We start from the raw sequence: 18729 nt of genomic DNA on the forward strand, positions 1-18729 counted from the left end.
CGCGGGCCCACCACCTACGGGAAACAGCGATGGGGTCGGGTGCGCTGCCAGAAGGGTGGCAGTGAAAGCGGAGGGTCTCGACGGACTAGACCCGGGCGACAGAAGCTGGCTTAGGGGATGTGGAACGTCACCTCTCTGGGGGGGAAGTAGCCGGAGCTTGTAAGCGAGGTGGAGCGTTACCAGTTGGATCTGGTTGGGCTCACCTCTACGCACAGCGTCGGCTCTGGAACCTTACTTCTGGATAGGGGTTGGACTCTATTCTTCTCCAGAGTTGCTCAAGGTGTGAGGTGCCGGGCGGGTGTGGGGATACTCACAAGTCCCCGGTTGGGTGCTTCGTTGTTGGAGTTTACCCCAGTGGACGAGAGGGTCGCCTCCCTACGCCTGCGGGTTATGGGGGGGGAAAACTCTGACTGTTGTGTGTGCTTATGCACCCAACAGCAGTTCAGAGTATACAGCCTTCTTGGAGACCCTGGAAAGAGTCCTGTATGGGGCTCCTGAAGGGGACTCTTTAATCTTGGTGAGAGACTTCAACGCACATGTGGGCAATGATGGAGACACTTGGAGGGGCATGATTGGGAGGAACGGCCCCCCTGATCTGAACCGGAGAGGTGGTTTGTTACTGGACTTCTGTGCTAGTCATGGATTGGCCATAACAAACATCATGTTCGAACATAAGGATGCTCATAAGTGTACCTGGTACCAGAGCACCCTAGGCAGAAGATCCATGATCGATTTCGTTATCGTATCATCGGACCTGAGGCCGTATGTTTTGGACACTCGGGTAAAGAGAGGGGCGGAGTTGTCAACTGATCACCATCTGGTGGTGAGTTGGGTCGAGTGGTGGGGGAAGCCTCTGGATAGACCTGGTAAGCCCAAACGTGTAGTTCGGGTGAACTGGGAACGTCTGGAGGAGGCCCAAGTTCAGGAGGCCTTCAACTCACACCTCCGGCGGAGCTTTTCGGGCATTCCTGTGGAGGTTGGGGACATTGAACCAGAGTGGTCGGTGTTCAAAGCCTCTATTGCCGAAGCAGCGGCGGGGAGCTGTGGTCTCAAGGTCCTAGGTGCCTCAAGGGGTGGTAACCCTCGAACCTCCCGGTGGACACCAGTGGTCAGGGAAGCCGTCCGACTGAAGAAGGAGGCCTTCAGGGATTTGTTATCCCGGGGGACTCCCGAGGCAGTTGCAAGGAACCGACAGGCCCGAAGGGCAGCATCCTCATCTGTGGCCGAAGCAAAGCAGCGGGTGTGGGAGAAGTTCGGAGAAGACATGGAGAAGGACTTTCGGGCGGCACCAAAGTTGTTCTGGAAAACTGTCCGGCACCTCAGGAGGGGGAAGCAGGGAACCATCCAAGCTGTGTACAGTAAGGATGGGACGTTGTTGACCTCAACTAATGGAGTGTTAGGGTGTTGGAAGGAACACTTTGAGAAACTCCTGAACCCGACAACTCCGCCCTCTATGTTAGAGGCAGAGCTGGAGTATGACGGGGGATCAACACCAATCTCCCGGGGGGAGGTCACTGAGGTCGTCAAACAACTCCACAGTGGCAAAGCCCCGGGGGTGGATGAGATCTGCCCAGAAATGCTGAAGGCTCTGGGTGTTGAGGGACTGTCATAGTTGACACGTCTCATCAACATTGCGTGGAAGTCGGAAACAGTACCGAAGGAGTGGCAGACCGGGGTGGTGGTTCCTCTTTTAAAAAAGGGGGATCAGAGGGTGTGTGCCAATTACAGAGGCATCATACTACTCAGCTTTCCCGGGAAAGTTTACTCTAAGGTACTCGAAAGGAGGGTCAGGCCGATTGTCGAACCTCAGATTGAGGAGGAACAATGCGGATTCCGTCCTGGTCGTGGAACGACGGATCAGCTTTTTACTCTCGCAAGGATCCTGGAGGGGGCCTGGGAGTACGCTTATCCGGTCTACATGTGTTTTGTAGACTTGGAGAAGGCGTATGACCGAGTTCCCAGGGAGTTACTGTGGGAGGTGCTGCGGGAGTATGGGGTGAGGGGGTCTCTACTCAGGGCCATCCAATCTCTGTACTGCCAAAGCGAGAGCTGTGTCCGGGTCCTCGGCAGTAAGTCGGACCAATTTCCGGTGAGGGTTGGCCTCCGCCAGGGCTGCGCTTTGTCACCAATCCTGTTTGTAATATACATGGATCGGATTTCGAGGCGTAGTCATGGGGGAGGGGGTCTGCAGTTCGGTGAAGTAAGGATTGCACCACTGCTTTTTGCAGATGATGTGGTTCTGATGGCTTCATCGGTCGGCGACCTTCAGCACTCACTGGATCGGTTCGCATCCAGTGGAGTGTGAAGCGGGTGGGATGAGGATCAGCACCTCCAAATCTGAGGCCATGGTTCTCAGCAGGAAACCGATGGACTGTCAACTCCAAGTAGGGAATGAGTCCTTACCCCAAGTGAAGGAGTTCAAGTATCTCGGGGTCTTGTTCTCGAGTGAGGGAACAATGCAGCGTGAGATTGGCCGGAGAATCGGAGCAGCGGGAGCGGTACTGCAATCGCTTTACCGCACCGTTGTGACGAAAAGGGAGCTGAGCCAAAAGGCAAAGCTCTCTGTCTACCGGGCAATTTTGGTTCCTACCCTCACCTCTGGTAATGAAGGATGGGTCTTGACCGAAAGAACGAGATCGCGGATACAAGCGGCCGAGATGGGTTTTCTCCGCAGGGTGGCTGGTGTCTCCCTTAGGGATAAGGTGAGAAGTCATCCGGGAAGGACTCGGAGTTGAACCACTCCTCCTTCGCGTCGAAAGGAGCCAGTTGAGGTGGTTCGGGCACCTAGTTAGGATGCCACCTGGGCGCCTCCCTAGAGAGGTGTTCCAGGCACGTCCAACTGGGAAGAGACCAAGGGGTAGACCTATGACCAGGTGGAGGGATGATATCTCTTCGCTGGCCTGGGAGCGCCTTGGGATCCCCCAGTCAGAGCTGGTTGATGTGGCCAGGGAAAGGAAAGTTTGGGGCTCTCTTCAATTCAATTCAAAACCTTTATTTATCCAGGTAAAATCCCATTGAGATCAATGATCTCTTTTTCAAGGGAGACCTGCAGTTCTCTGCTGGAACTGCTACCCCCGCGACCCGACCACGGATAAGCGGGAGAAGATGGATGGATGGATGTATAATGCAAATATATATATACATTGTGATGGATAAACAGCTTGCAAACACGTAGGGACATATTTGATGTATGCAGGTGTAAATGCTGCGATGAACCAGGTAAGCCCTCTAGTGGCAGCATGGACATTCTTCCCATTGGGATAAAACACTCGTGGGCAGTATATCGAGGAGAAGGGACCGCCTTGGCTTTTTACCGTCACTTGCCAGTCTAAATGAGTACACAAACAGCATATGAGTGTGTATGCATGCATTGGACAATAGATGGCGCTCTTCTCACTAGTGTGTACTTATACTGCATGGGGGCAATATGGGGTCCCATTTTCCACATATTACACAGTAACACATGTATTCACTTGCTGTGTACTTATACTTAGGGGGGGGGGGGTGTCCATCAACCCAATATGGGGTATCACTTTCCACATATTACACAGTAACATGAGTATTCACTTACTGTGTACTTTTAGTTATGGGGGGGGGGTGTCCGTCAACCCAATATGGGGTCCCACTTACCAAATATTATATATTCCTAATTTTTTATTGAGGGTCTTCTAAATAGGGCCCAGATCAGGAATCTGAAATATGGGAACCCTAACCCACCCAGAAATGTTTATTCAATTAAATGTCAAACTTTATCACAAAATCCTCTCATAAGCTAAGGGTCTGACAGGCTTGTGGTGGGGGAGGGGTAGAAAATGAAAAAAATTGAAAAAAGGTGCGTGGTGCTCTGAGACTTTGAGAGTGTGTTGCTTAACGTCTGTGGAACCCGCTTGCAAAATCTGGGGAACCCGCGACCTTCAACAAGGTCAAAACTGAGGTCAGAGGTCACATTTTCATGCCGTACGGTGCCCTTTATGGCACAAAGGAAAGTCCGACCGCTTTGAGGTTGCTCTCATTAGAACCGGCTCGAAAAGTACATGCAGATTGATGCCTCTGCTGCTCCTAATGTCAAAGGTTACGGTTTGAAATGTAACAAAGCTCCAAAGGTCAAAGGTCACGTTTTCATGCCGTACGGTGCCCTTTATGGCACAAAGGAAGGTCAGACCGCTTTGAGCTTGATGTCATTTTAACCGTCTCGGAGAGCAGATGCAGATGGATACCTCTGGTGCAACTAAATGTCAAAGGTTATGGCTTAAAATTTAACAAAACCTTCCGTTAAGGCCTTTTGAGAAGCTGCAGTGCTGCATGAGTGTTTAAAGTACTTTGAAAAGGGCTAAAGAGATAATTTTTTCACAGGGGGCCTCTAAATATGACCCAGATCAGGAATCTGAAATATGGGAACCCTAACCCATCCAGAACGTTTTTTTCAATAAAATGTCAAACTTTCTCACAAAATGCTGTCTGGAGCTAAGAATCTGACAACCTTGTTGTGAGGGAGGGGGAGAAAATGAAAAAAATGTGGTTGGCGCTCTGAAACTTTGAGAGTGGGTTGTTGCACTTGTGTGGAACCCGCTTGCAAAATTTGGGAACCCTGCGATCTTGGACAAGGTCAAAACTGAGGTCAGAGGTCACGTTTTCATGCCGTACGGTGCCCTTTACGGCACAAAGGAAGGTCCGACCGCTTTGAGTTCGCTCTCATTAGAACCGGCTCGGAGAGAAGATGCAGATTTATGCCTCTGGTGCAACTAAATGTCAAACATTAAGGCTTAAAATTTAACAAAACCTTCCGTTAAGGCCTTTTGAGAAGCTGCAGTGCTGCATGACTGTTTAAAGCACTTTGAAAAGGGGGCGTCTAAATAGGGCCCATATCAAGAATCTGCAGTATGGAAGCTCTCACCCACCCAGAATGTTTTTCAATAAAATCTCAAATTCCTCACATATTGCTGTCTGGAGCTTAGAATCTTGTGGTGGGGGAGGGGAATACAATGAAATGGCTCTTAGTACTGTACACGGAACAAAGGAAGGTCCGACAGCTTTGATCTTGGTCTCTTTGGAATCGCGTGGAAGAGTACATGCAGATGAATTCCAATGCTGCTCCTAATGTCAAAGGTTACAGCTTAAAATAGGACAAAGCCTTTCGTTATATACTGAGGAGTCTATATAATAGACTTATTCTCGTGTTTCTGTAAGTGGCCCTGTGTTGCAGTGAGATAAGCATTGGTCTTTGCTACGGGAGAGCCGGGTACGATAAGCTGTTTTAATGAAAATGCGAAAATTACGTGTATTATTAGTTGAATTGAGAGGGAGAAAGGATCTTTACTTTTAGGTTAATTATTATAGGTTTATTTATTATGGAATTATTAAATATAAAACAATTGTGTTGAATTAAGAGAGGGATAATGGGTTACATTATAATTTATTTCAGGGTGAACAGTGAATGTGTGAAATGCTAATAAGACACCAGAGCCTGTTTTGGATATTGTTACTATGCAAGGACAAGTACTTGAAGTGGTTGCCTGTTACAAATACCTAGGTATCTGGCTTGATGATTGTCTTACTTTTAAACTTCATGTCAATAACCTGCTGAAAAAGCTGAGGGTTAGACGAGGTTTCTTTTTCAGAAACAAGTCCTGTTTCTCTTTTGAAGCCAGGAAAAGGCTAGTCACTGTGACCTTTTTACCTGTGCTGGACTATGGTGATTTGATCTATATGAATGCACCTGCCCATTGCCTGGAAAAGTTAGATGCCGCCTATCACAGTGCCCTGAGATTTGTTACTAACTGTAAAGCACTTACTCATCACTGTACCCTGTATGCCAAGGCAGGTCTGCCTTCATTAACTCTACGGAGGCTCAGTCATTGGTACATGTTCATTTACAAAGCCATGTTGGGTGAACTACCTTTTTATATCTGCTCTCTGATCTCTCGACGAATTGAAAGTACATATTGCCTGAGATCTCATGATGTTGTTTTATTAAATGTGCCAAGTGCTAGGACTGTCTTAGGGAAGAAAGCTTTTAGTTGTGCAGCTCCACTAAATTGGAACAGTCTGCAAACATGTTTAAAACTGAGCACTTTGTTTCCCCTGCATCATTTTAAAACTCAGCTGGGTGACATGCTGTTTGATACTCATGGTACCTGTCTCTGTAAATAGAGTTTGTAAACTGTACCCTGTACATTATGTTGTTTGTCATCCTTATTGTTGTTCTGTTGTTTTTATGTTACATGTGTAACTAATGTCCTGCAGGTCACCCTTGAAAAAGAGATCTTTTGATCTCAAGGGGCTTTCACCTGGTTAAATAAAGGCTACAAACAAACAAACAATTATGCTAACCGCTAGTTGCTAAGCTAATGGGAGCTATTTCAATGTATATTTCCATTGAAAATGCTAACCGCTAGCAGCAAAGCTAGCATCTCACAACCCAGTCTCACGGCATTTCGTGTTCACCAACACGATTTTTAATCTATTGATTCGTGTTCACCAACACGATTTGCCCCTTTTTTTTCGTGTTGCACAGCACGATTTTAAAAGCAATGTATTTCTACTGCCTGCAGCACGTCTTTTTCTCCGGTCGGGTCGTGGGAGACCGGAAGCTGTGTGGTTCATAAAAACATGTTCTTACTCAATATCAAGCCACAATTATTACTTTTATTTTAAATGGTATAATTTCGGACTTTTGTTGCCGTCTGTGAGGAAAATAAATGGGGCTCAGAGCCTCAGAATACGGAAATCTGTATTTTTAAATATTTTTTTCCTTCTAATCGTTATTCTTTTCAAAATAACACACTGTTATTTACTCACCAATAACACACAATTATCCTTGCTTTTATTTATTGGTTTAATTCCATAATCTCTGGCTTTTTTGGCGTCCGTCAGGAACTGAATTTCAAAATAAAAATAACCGGAAACAGACGTAGGCCTATAAGGGACATTTCGAGCATCATTGCGATTGTCAACATTTCTGAGTTTAGGATGGCCGAAGACACTACACTACCCATAATCCCCAGCTATCGTTTAGGACTACAGTCCCCATAATGTTACGCAGAGCGTCAAACAGCTGTGTGAAATGGAACGAAACCACGCCAGACTATCCAAAACTGGAATTGAACGCCCCCCCAGAACTACACATGCTGGCTATTGTGTTTCGCAAAATGTTCTATGGGACGTCTCTACTGAATGTTTTCGTTTTTCCCACAATTAGAAGTTGCCAGTATTAAACACATTGGTGTTATCAAATGTAAAACATATAATTAATTAATGGGTTAAAATCGCTTGTGTCCATAATGCGCAGCATTAATACCCACATGACAGCTCATTGTTACTTTGTAATTCTACTCCACTACAATTCAGAGGTTAACCTGGTATTTTTACTCCACTGCATTTATTTGAGTTACTTTGCAGATTCTGATTAATTATGTGAAATATAAACAACCCTTAAATCAGACTTTAGTTACACCAGAGTAAAATTCAGGTAAGGTGATTGTCAAGTGCCAACAATCAGGAGAGATATTTGATAGTTGGTGCTTGAGAAGACTAAACATGTATCTGCAATTGACATGAATGGAAACGAGTAATAAAGTATATTCATTACTCGTTATTCTCTACTAATAGTTAATTAAAGACTGTATATTATGGCTATTTTGCACATCCCTTTCAAGATTTTCAAAGGTTTATTGACATATCATATACACAACAATGGTGTAGTTATGCAATGAATGAAACACTTGGGTCACAGGTTCCTCAACAGTGCATTACAAGACATCTATCAATATGTGTGTACCTCCACCATTAAACTGTCATATTCTGCACATTTCTTATTCTATCTACATAAGAGTATAATTAATATGTATAATATCAGTTAAAATAAGTGCTTCAACATAGTTAACATTGCAGGAAAGCAATATATTAGACATTAAGTACTTTGTCAGGCTTAATATTTATCTGTAGATAGATACCCCCAACGTTTTTTTCTTATTTAAAAGAAGACCTTAATCTGTTATTTAATGTTTTAAATAAAGGTTAATTCGTTTTTCTGTTTTGCACCTCCTCCTATTAATATCTTTGTACATTCTGCACTAAACTGTTTTATTGTAGAGATCACTTATAGTATCTTCATGATTTTTTATATTCTATATTTATACTTTCCCCCTATGAAAGTATGTACTCTTAATTAGGGCCGGGACTCGATTAAAAAAATTAATCTAATTAATTAGAGGCTTTGTAATTAATTAATCGAAATTAATCGCATTTTTAATCACATATAAATATTTGACCTGAGAACAGTGAGAAGCAATTTTTTTCACATGGATTTTAGTATACCATTAGGCGCATTCACACCGCAGTACTTTTCCCACAAAGGTTCATGAGAACTCTTTGAACCTGGGGGAGGATTAGGCAAATGAAGCCGCTGACGTCACTTCTTCTTCTTCTGCTTTGGGTTTTACTGGCAGGGCCGCAAACCACTTCACGGCGTATACTGCCAGCCGAAGTCCCCCGGCCGGAAGTCCCCGGAGTTGGGGACTGGCTTCAGTAGAAGCTGCTGGGAGTCCCAGCAGCTTCTACTGAAGCCTTCCGAGTAAATCGCCAGAACGCCGACACCTCCTCATCTCCACCGCTTTATTTTGTGTTGCCATAAGTTAGTCTCTCTGCGTTTCTGCGCTGGGCTAATGCTAATAATGCTAATGCGAGGATATGGCGACAATGGCGGCTTCACAAAACTTTTTGGGAGTTTTACGGGGCGTGGTTTGCAATCCGCCCAGCCAATCAGACATATAGCTCTCTTCTCACAAGAGAGCCGTACGAAAGTCCCTGCTCTCTAGCAGGGACTTTCGTGGGGGTAAAAAGGTTCTCATGAACTAATTTTAGTACCGGCTCTTTATGGTGTGAACGCGATAAAAGAGCCTAACGTCCACGCTAGCTTCCACGCTAGCTGCTATATGTTTTGCATTGAGGTGATACTTGAGGCTTGATGTGCTGCGGTGATATGCGAATTGCTTTTTGCATAATTTGCACACAACCGTGCTCTTATCGACGCTTCCATCCGTCCGTTTTTTAAAACAACATTTCCCACTGTTGTTCACTGTGGTTTGTTGTTGTCTGAAGTCATGAACGTTAGTTGGTGCTCCAGTATAATCGGTATGCCTGAAACTCATCCAGTGAGAAACGTTCCGCGGTGCAAAAATAAGTGCGATTAAAATGCGTTAATTTTTTTAACGCGTTAATTTTTGTGTAATTAATTAATCTTAATTAACGCGTTAAAGTCCCGGCCCTACTCTTAATATATTTTTAATCAAATAAAACACAATAATTCAATAACGTGCTTTAACCACTAGGAGGTACACACAGCCATAATAACTTTGTATTATTAGTTATGGACACTTGTGTTTTCGTACAACATCTGAAGATGTGTAGTTTTATGCATGCTTTCACATAATTTTACAGCATATTGCTATACTATTTCAGACTCAGTATTTACATTCTTACATTCAAAGAGAATCAGTAATATCTTTAAAAACTACAGTCCTTTTATATCAGCTGTGCACCGGTATGGTATAAATATAACCTATCTGTGAATTAGATGAAATGTAAAAGTCAGCCGAATTAGTGTTGATACTGCAAGGAGACGTATTGTGTGAAGATAAATTGAAGATGTTGAATATATTTATGATCCACGTCAATTATTCAGTTTCGGCGGCATTTTCTCAGCTTTTCCAAAGGTCTTCTCATCAGGGCTCTATAAATAAAGAACTACGGCAGATCTGTAATATACAATGCAGCCGAACCGTGTATTACAATGCCGTTATGTGATGACTTTCAAAGAGAAAAGCAAGAGCGCTCTGAATTAAGTAATATTTTATTCTTTTTAAATGTTTTCCGGAATTCATATCATATAAACACCAAATCCCAGCATGCATTGCGGCTAAAACATCCAATAAGCGAGCTAAAAACCATAGCTGAGGATCTTGGGTAATCGCTCGAAATGCCTACGTCTGTTTCCGGTTATTTTTATTTTGAAATTCAGTTCCTGACGGACGCCAAAAAAGCAAGAGATTATGGAATTAAACCAATAAATAAAAGCAAGGATAATTGTGTGTTATTGGTGAGTAAATAACAGTGTGTTATTTTTAAAAGAATAACAAATTAGAAGGAAAAAAATATTTTAAAAATACAGATTTCAGTATCCTGAGGCTCTGAGCCCCATTTATTTTCCTCACAGACGGCAACAAAAGTCCGAAATTATACGATTTCAAATAAAAGCAATAACTGGCTTGATATTGAGTAAGAACATGTTTTTATGAACCACACAGCTTCCGGTCTTCCTCGACCCGACCGGAGAAAAAGACGTGCTGCAGGCAGTAGAAATACATTGCTTTTAAAATCGTGCTGTGCAACACGAAAAAAAGGGGCAAATCGTGTTGGTGAACACGAATGAATAGATTAAAAATCGTGTTGGTGAACACGAAATGCCGTGAGACTGGGTTGCATCACAGGCATTGATCCGTTTTTGAGACTTTGCACACGCTTTTCTCAAACCTTTTCACACGCTACTCGCTTCGTATTGATCTGTAGATGTTATTTAATGCATCGTGTGTTCATTTTGATGGTAGAAAAGCCAGGGAAATGTCCCGGAGATATACTGAGAAATCTCTATAACAGCATTTTCCTGCGATGAAAACAGCGCATCACAGCCGTTCTCGCACGCTTCTCACACGCTAGAAGTCTGGGAGTACTTCCATTGGCTTCGTCTTAGTCTGCAGATTTGATTCGGTGTGTAGTTTGTTCATTTTGATGGTGTAAAAAGGCTTGTTTGAGACAAGCGAGACCTGCGCAGTTGCGATCAACGTCTTGCTAGTGCGTTGCATGATGGTTAGTCATTTTGTCCGACTTGCTCTGGAGGCTCGCCTACATGAGACGTTGAAATCTCGCGGGACAAAGACGCCCGCAGCCTTGAGAGCGAGGCGTGGCGAGGCGGCGCAGTTCCTCTCCACGGGCTGCGGAAGCGAAATGCTTGATGGGAAACGACTCGCTGGTATCTCGAGCTGAGCGCTCATTGGTGGTTTTTACCCCGTGCTGTTGATGAAACTCTCCAATTGGCTCAACAAAAGTTTGTTGTTGTTTTGTGTCAGTTTTACGTCGCCACATCCATTCCAATTTTTCATCATTGTTCCACAATGTTTATCATCATGACATTAATATCTATATATTTTATACTATACTTGCACTGCTTACCATTTTCATACTTTATATATCTTAGCACATTCATACACACTGTTCATACTGCTCACAGGCTTCTATCTAGTGTATTCACACCCCTCACTGTTTATTCATCATTCAATTCATTCTATATTTTATTCTGTAGATTGTACATTACTTTTCACTTCACTGCTTGTTGCACCTGGTTAGAAGCTAAACTGCATTTCGTTGTCTCAGTACCTGTAATATGTGCAATAACAATAAAGTTGAATCTAATCTTGAGCAGGAACAAATGTATTTACTTAGTACATATCTGACATTAACGATTAAACACATGTGTGCATTCTTTATAAATGCAAACCGAGTCAAACTGACTCCGGAGGTGGCGGTATGCACCTTAAAGTTGTTTGCAATCCGCCAAAAAACCGAGAGAAGAAGAAGAAGAAGACGAAGCCGACTCCGAGCTGTCCGACTCTGAGCTGTCCGACTCTGAGCTGTCCGACTTCAGGCGAGCTTTTTGAGACCTCCCCCGGCTGCGATCGGCTATTCTCGTCTACTTTCGAGGCGAGCCGCAACGCGTCTCAAACAAGCCTAAAAACTACTGTCTGCACGAAATCGGAAACCGGAAATCGGTTTTTGAGAGGACTTAGAAAAAAAAACGACTGTCTCACTTCATGGAGGAATGTATCCGCTCCATGTGCACTCTGGCCCCGGTACATTTGTTGCCTGGAGACCCCCCAGTGTGGTTCTTAAAGGGAGGGAATGCTCATGACACGCATTTTTAAATAATTATCATTCGATAAAACAGACCAGTCTCTGCCAGTCTTTTTTATTTTTTTTTAATCCGATGACGTTATCAGTGATTTTAAACGGATTAATTACCGAAATAACATCAACCCTGTGGGCGGCGCCATTTTACCGGAAGTGACGTAAACTATGCGTTTGGTGTCGAGGACAAATTGATGTTCATGTTGTTTACTCTAGTTACTCTCTAAATTCTATAGAAATATGCCTCATTGTATCGCGAAACATTGCCACAATTCGGATAGGAACAATCCACGGAATGCTCGGTTCCATCTATTGCCAAAAGGTAAGCGTAGGAAGTACGTTCGGAGGCAGTGGCTAGCGAAATATGCTCGGCCCGAACCGAAAGATCCACAGGCGCATGTATGCAGCGAACATTTCAAGTTTCCGGATGACTACTCTGAGAGTATGATAAAACATTAAATGGGATTTATTAAACAACCATTACTTAATGGAGATGCAGTGCCATCGGTCTTTCTGGTGTCATCACCGACCAGGACACCAGTTCGGCCAGTTGAGAAATCGCCCTCTGCAAGTGTGAAGCGACGGAGGACCAGAAGTAGTGCTAGGAGTAAGAATAAGGTATGTTATGGCGCATTTCCATTGCAGCGGGTAGCCCAGTTTAAACGTCCTTTAGCGTCCAGGCCAGGCCAGTTTTTGGTGGCCTTTCCATATAGCGTAGTACCGGCTAGCGGGTACTTTTCCCCAGTTTTTCCGGCCCCATAAAATCGTGGTTCTAGGGCCAGGGACAACGAGGCAGAGTATGCTAAACTAGAGAGGGAATCGCTAGCAAGGGTGGTACTACATGCATACATATCTAGTAATCAAAATCATTGTATCTACTAAGTAGGCCTACATTGGTGTATTGTTTGCCTTTTTAGAAAACGTTATTTTATATTATTTGGGCAGTACATGATATACACAATTGTATTGTTTGCCTGTATTTGGCCTTTTAATTAATAAAATATTTGAATTTGAAGTTTTGTAGATAGGGATCTTTTGGAATTATCTAGTCTTTGTAATTGTCCGGCGACATTTATCAGAGTGTCCAGACTGCTTTAATTCTCTAGCTTAAATCAGTAAATGTTCTAAAATGTTTGCTGGGGCCCTGACAATACTCAAATACTCCGCCATGTGTTCGTGTGTTTACAAAGTGAACGCATGGATGACGTCACGACCATCACGTGACTACTGAAAATGGCCAAAATGGCAGCTGCCTGACGGAATATACAGGTTTTGATAAAAAAGAGCTATAAAATCATTATTTACCGGGGAATATCGCTGATTTCTTCAGGGTATGGTTTAAACATAATGTTTCACTAAATACTGAAGTTTGGATTAATTATCTAATGAATGGAGCATTCCTTTAAAAAACTTTAAGTTTTTGAACTGGTCTCTGGAGGAATGTAAGGGGAGTTGTCAGGGGACTCTACCCGCCTTAGGAGACACTATTTTCGGATACTTTTTTTCCATTTTCACCCCTTTTCTCTGGTTCTCCAAAACGTTTACTTTGACTTTTTCTGACTCTGGAGGAATGTAAGGGGAGTTGTCAGGGGACTCTACCCGCCTTATGGGACACTATTTTCGGATACTTTTTTTCCATCTTCACCCCTTTTTCTATGGATCTCAAAAAAAGTTAACTCAGACTTTATTATATTATTTATTTATATATGACTTATTCTTTAAATATGGTGGGGATAGTGGCATTAACTAGTACCGAGTACTGGGAGGGAACCAGGTTACAGCACCTGACTTTGAAACGTCGGGAAAAGTGAAAACGGTGCATTTCTCCATCTGAATGTGGTGCACTTTTGCTAAATGTCTCGACAAATTGCTCGTGTTACCACCCGTCACACCGAGAAGTTTAACCACACCTCGGAGCGCGTTCTCTCTGCCATCTCCTCCCTGTGTGTGTGTGTGTGTGTGTGTGTTGCTGCATGTAGCAGCTGCGTGTGTGTGTAAACTGCCCATCGCCCTCGCAAGCAGGGGGAGAGAGAGATCTCTCGTCTCGATTTTCACATGCTAGGAGTCTGGGAGTACTTCCATTGGCTTCGTCTTGGTCTGCAGATGTGATTCGATGTGTAGTTTGTTCATTTTGATGGTGAACAAGACTGGGAAACGTTTCGTTACTCTACTATATAATAGACTTATCCTCTATGAGCTGTAAGCGACAGGGTGTCGCAGTGGGATAAGATTCGCCCCTTCATGCAGGAGGTCGGGGTTCTAGAAGTCTGGGAGTACTTCCATTCGCTTCGTCTTGATCTGTAGATGTCATTTGAGGCATCGTTTGTCCATTTTGATGGTGAAAAACACAGGAAAATGTGCCGTTCGGAATGTTTATAATAGTCTATACAGCTATAAGCTTCAAGCGACCCGTATTCGAAACCAGCCTCGGCAGTGTGAATGAATTATGTTGAATTAAGAGATGGAGGATGGATCTGTAGTATATTCTATTATAATAATGAAATTATTTATTTATTTTGCTCATTGAAATGTATTGGCTCCATTGGCTTCGTCTTGGTCTGCAGATGTGATTCGTGTAGTTTGTTCATTTTGATGGTGAAAAAGACTGGGAAACATTTCGTTACTCTACTATATAGTAGACTTATCCTCTATGGACTTTAAGCGACAGGGTGTCGCAGTGTGATAAGATTCGCCCCTTCATGCGGGAGGTCGGGGTTCGAGAACAGCCTCGGCGGTGTGAACTTATTATGTTGAGTTCAGATAGGGACAAATATATTGGGACTATAGAGATATATATATAGAGACTTTAGGTTTTTTATTTTTATTGGTGGACACTGTCTGTCCACCAATCAATATGAGAGCCCACTTACCACATATTTCCACTTGGGTTATTAGTATAAGTACAACAATAGCAATATGTGGTAGGTGGGCTGCCATATTGATTGGTGGACACTGTCTTCCCACCAATCAATATGAGAGCCCACTTAACACATATTTCCACTTGGGTTATTAGTATAAGTACAACAATAGCAATATGTGGTAGGTGGGCTGCCATATTGAATGGTGGACACTGTCTGCCCACCAATCAATATGAAAGCCCACTTAACACATATTTCCACTTGGGTTATTAGCATAAGTACAACAATAGCAATATGTGGTAGGTGGGCTGCCATATTGATTGGTGGACACTGTCTGAATCACCAAACTGCGGCACTGTTGGAGCTCCACCACCGTGTGCATAATCGCGTCCTTATGGCCTTTCACGCTCATCTGGTGCTGGACAACATGCCGGTTCCATCCCTTTATCACACTCTTCAGATACTTGTCACCCATTACCAGATCTTTCTGGCCGAGGCACGAGGTTTTAGGTGGGGTCTCTTTACGTAAACCAGGAACTGCCTGACGTTCTTCAGATAATGCAGGCTGGTGGTCCTTGCCATCCCGCAATCAACAAGATAACACGCCCATCTAAAATACAAAGAAACAAGCACAAAGATAATCATCAAGCCTCCTGTTATGTTATTTTTTCTATTGACCTCTGTGTGTGTGTGTGTGTGTGTGTGTGTGTGTGTGTGTGTGTGTGTGTGTGTGTGTGACAACAATTACTACACACTATGAGTCTGGAAGTACTTCCATTCGCTTCGTCTTCATCTGTAGATGTGATTTGATGTGTCGTTTGTACATTTTGATGGTGGAAAACACAGGTAAATGTGCCGTTCAGAATGTTTATAATAGACTTTACAGCTATAAGCTTTAGGCGTCTCCCTTGCTACAGGAGACCTGGGTTCGAAACTCCTGTCAGACTATCCATATTATATAGCAGAACAAATACATTTATACAAAAACATTTAAGAAACATTATAAGAACAATCATTGGGAACATTTAAGAACATTATACACATTCATTTAATCATATTAATCATATTAATCATATATCACACAATGGTGTGATGTGAAAAGCCATTGCTACGTTTTCAAACTTGTAAACACGCTAGGAGTCTGAAAGTGGTTTCATTGGCTTCGTATTGATTTGTAGATGTGATTTGATGTGTTTTTTTGTCAATTTTGATCGCCAAAACGATAGAGAAATGTATTTTTACTTTATAGTCAGAAGTCTCCTGTATCTCACATATAATACTTTTGTTCAATAAGCTTCAGCGCCACTTGTGGGGCAATGGAATGGGAGTCGCTCCTTGGTGTGGTAGAGCGGGGTTCAACTCTGTTCCTTGAATTCATTTTTATATGTGGACACTAACTGTCCACAAGTCAATATGGGGGCCCATTACTGGATATTTAATAGTTATAAAAACTATTATTTTGGAATTATTAATAATATTGAGAAGTGGGCTTCCATATTGAGATGTGGGACATCGCCCCAATCCCCATAGGTAGATCTGCAAGTGGGCTTCCATATTGAGATGCGGGACATCGCCACAATCCCCATAGGTATATCTGCAAGTGGCCGGGGTTGAGCACCACGGAGAGCACCTCCCCTGAGTTGTGGGATCTACAAGTGGGCTTCCATATTGAGATGTGGGACATCGCCCCAATCCCCATAGGTATATCTGCAAGTCGGCTTCCATATTGAGATGTGGGAGCCCTGAAGTGGGCTCTCATATTGACTTGTGGGACCCCCCCGGGCAAGTGGGCATCCATATTGAGATGTGGGAGCTGTTGACGGACACCCCCCCCCCCCCCTCCATAAGTACATCAATACATATACGCGACAAAAGGGACCCCGTATTGGGTTGAAGGACACCCCCCCCCCCCCCCCTTAAGTATAAGTACACAGCAAGTGAATACATGTGTTACTGTGTAATATGTGGAAAGTGGGACCCCATATTGGGTTGACGGACCCCCCCCCCCCATAAGTACAAGTACACAGTAAGTGAATACTCGCGTTACTGTGTAATACGTGGAAAGTGGGCTCCCGTACGGTGTCTGGAAGCTGCCTAACGGGTCAACCTTCGCCTAAAATCGGGGGGGGTCGTCGCCGGGGCGGGGGTCGGCGATCACCGGAGGCGCGGTGACCCACCCGAGACCCCCCGGGGGTCCGGGCGTCCCCCGGCAGCGTAATACGCTGTCGGCGGGCTCCGGGCAACGGAGCAGTCCTGCTAGCATTGGTTAGTAAGCAGTACAGTATATGCTATGGAAGGAATAACATGTTTAACATAGTCAGAACATCTGTGTATTTATTTGCCCACCCTTCTGCTCGACATCCGACCCTCACTTAGATTTTTCCTCTGCAGTTTCTTCTCTGGTTTGAGGACTCGTCTCAGTGAGGTTTCATTTAAAATAAATCCAATTATTGCAGACAAACATGTTGCCTGAAGCTGCCGGGTGGATCAGACTGTGATATGAACCAGTTTCAGTTTGTTTGTGCAGATTAAAACGAGAGAAAGCCGGGGACACAAACACACATAAACAATAATGAGCACAAAGATCTTTTAATAACAGCTGAAAAACAAACTGGAAATAAAACATGATAACAAAGACAAATGTCCCCACCAGGCACGTGCAGCAGCACCTCCCACCTTACAGTCCCTTCAGACAGACAGGTAGCAGCACCTCCCACCTTACAGTCACTTCAGACAGACAGGTAGCAGCACCTCCCACTTCACAGTCCCTTCAGACAGACAGGTAGCAGCACCTCCCACCTTACTGTCACTTCAGACAGACAGGTAGCAGCACCTCCCACCTTACAGTCCCTTCAGACAGACCGGTAGAAGCACCTCCCACCTTACGGTCCCTTCAGACAGACAGGTAGCAGCACCTCCCACTTTACTGTCCCATCAGACAGACAGGTAGCAGCACCTCCCACTTTACTGTCCCTTCAGACAGACAGGTAGAAGCACCTCCCACTTTACTGTCACTTCAGACAGACAGGTAGCAGCACCTCCCACCTTACAGTCCCTTCAGACAGACAGGTAGCAGCACCGTGTTTTCTTGGCTTATTTGAAGCTGAGTGGTGATGAACAAATGACTAAGCTGCCAGGGCCTCGAGTTTACAGCTAATTAGCCGAAAGACAAAAACAAACATAGCCTAGTTAACTAAGGTAGGCTACTAGCTAATTTATAAATTAGCTCAAGGTTTAGCTAAGGTAATTTATCATGGGCATACAGGCTAATGTACTTTACTTAAGGGTAGACACTAAAGGTGAATACAGTAAAATGTGTATCTAATAACGTCATCACAATTACCATATTGATATGCAAATTAGGCGTTAGCTAGTACACTATAAAGTACTTTCTAATTTCTTATCTTAATTAAAATGGGCTAATTTGCATGCAGTTACCAAGGCATTGCAGGTTAAAAGGATCAAACTAAAAACAAGCAAAAAATCATATTACCTCACAACTTCCCCAGATAGTTACTTACATCAAGTCAGTATTTTCCCCTGAAATGTTTAAATGCAGATTATCTTTAAATCTATAGATAAATTCAGACATGGTAATAAAACGAACACCATTTATATGTATTTTTTGGATGTTTTCTTTCCATTAGATCAGGGGTGGGGAACCTTTTTCCTCTCGAGGGCCATTTCCATTTTTTCAACATTCTCCAAGGGCCGTACAAATTATTGACCTCTGCTTAAAAAGACTAAAATCACAGCCCATTCATTTGGCCTTTCTTTCATGCTGTGCAAAGAAAAAACAACCTCTAAATCCAGATATCTCACCATGACTCACGCATGCATGCACGGTGTGGCATGACCACCACAACAGAAAGATATGGACACAAGATGTGTGAACATGTATTTAGTTTCCTAT

Source organism: Gymnodraco acuticeps, unplaced genomic scaffold (genome assembly GCF_902827175.1).
Source record: "Gymnodraco acuticeps unplaced genomic scaffold, fGymAcu1.1, whole genome shotgun sequence".
Taxonomy (NCBI): Eukaryota; Metazoa; Chordata; class Actinopteri; order Perciformes; family Bathydraconidae; genus Gymnodraco; species Gymnodraco acuticeps.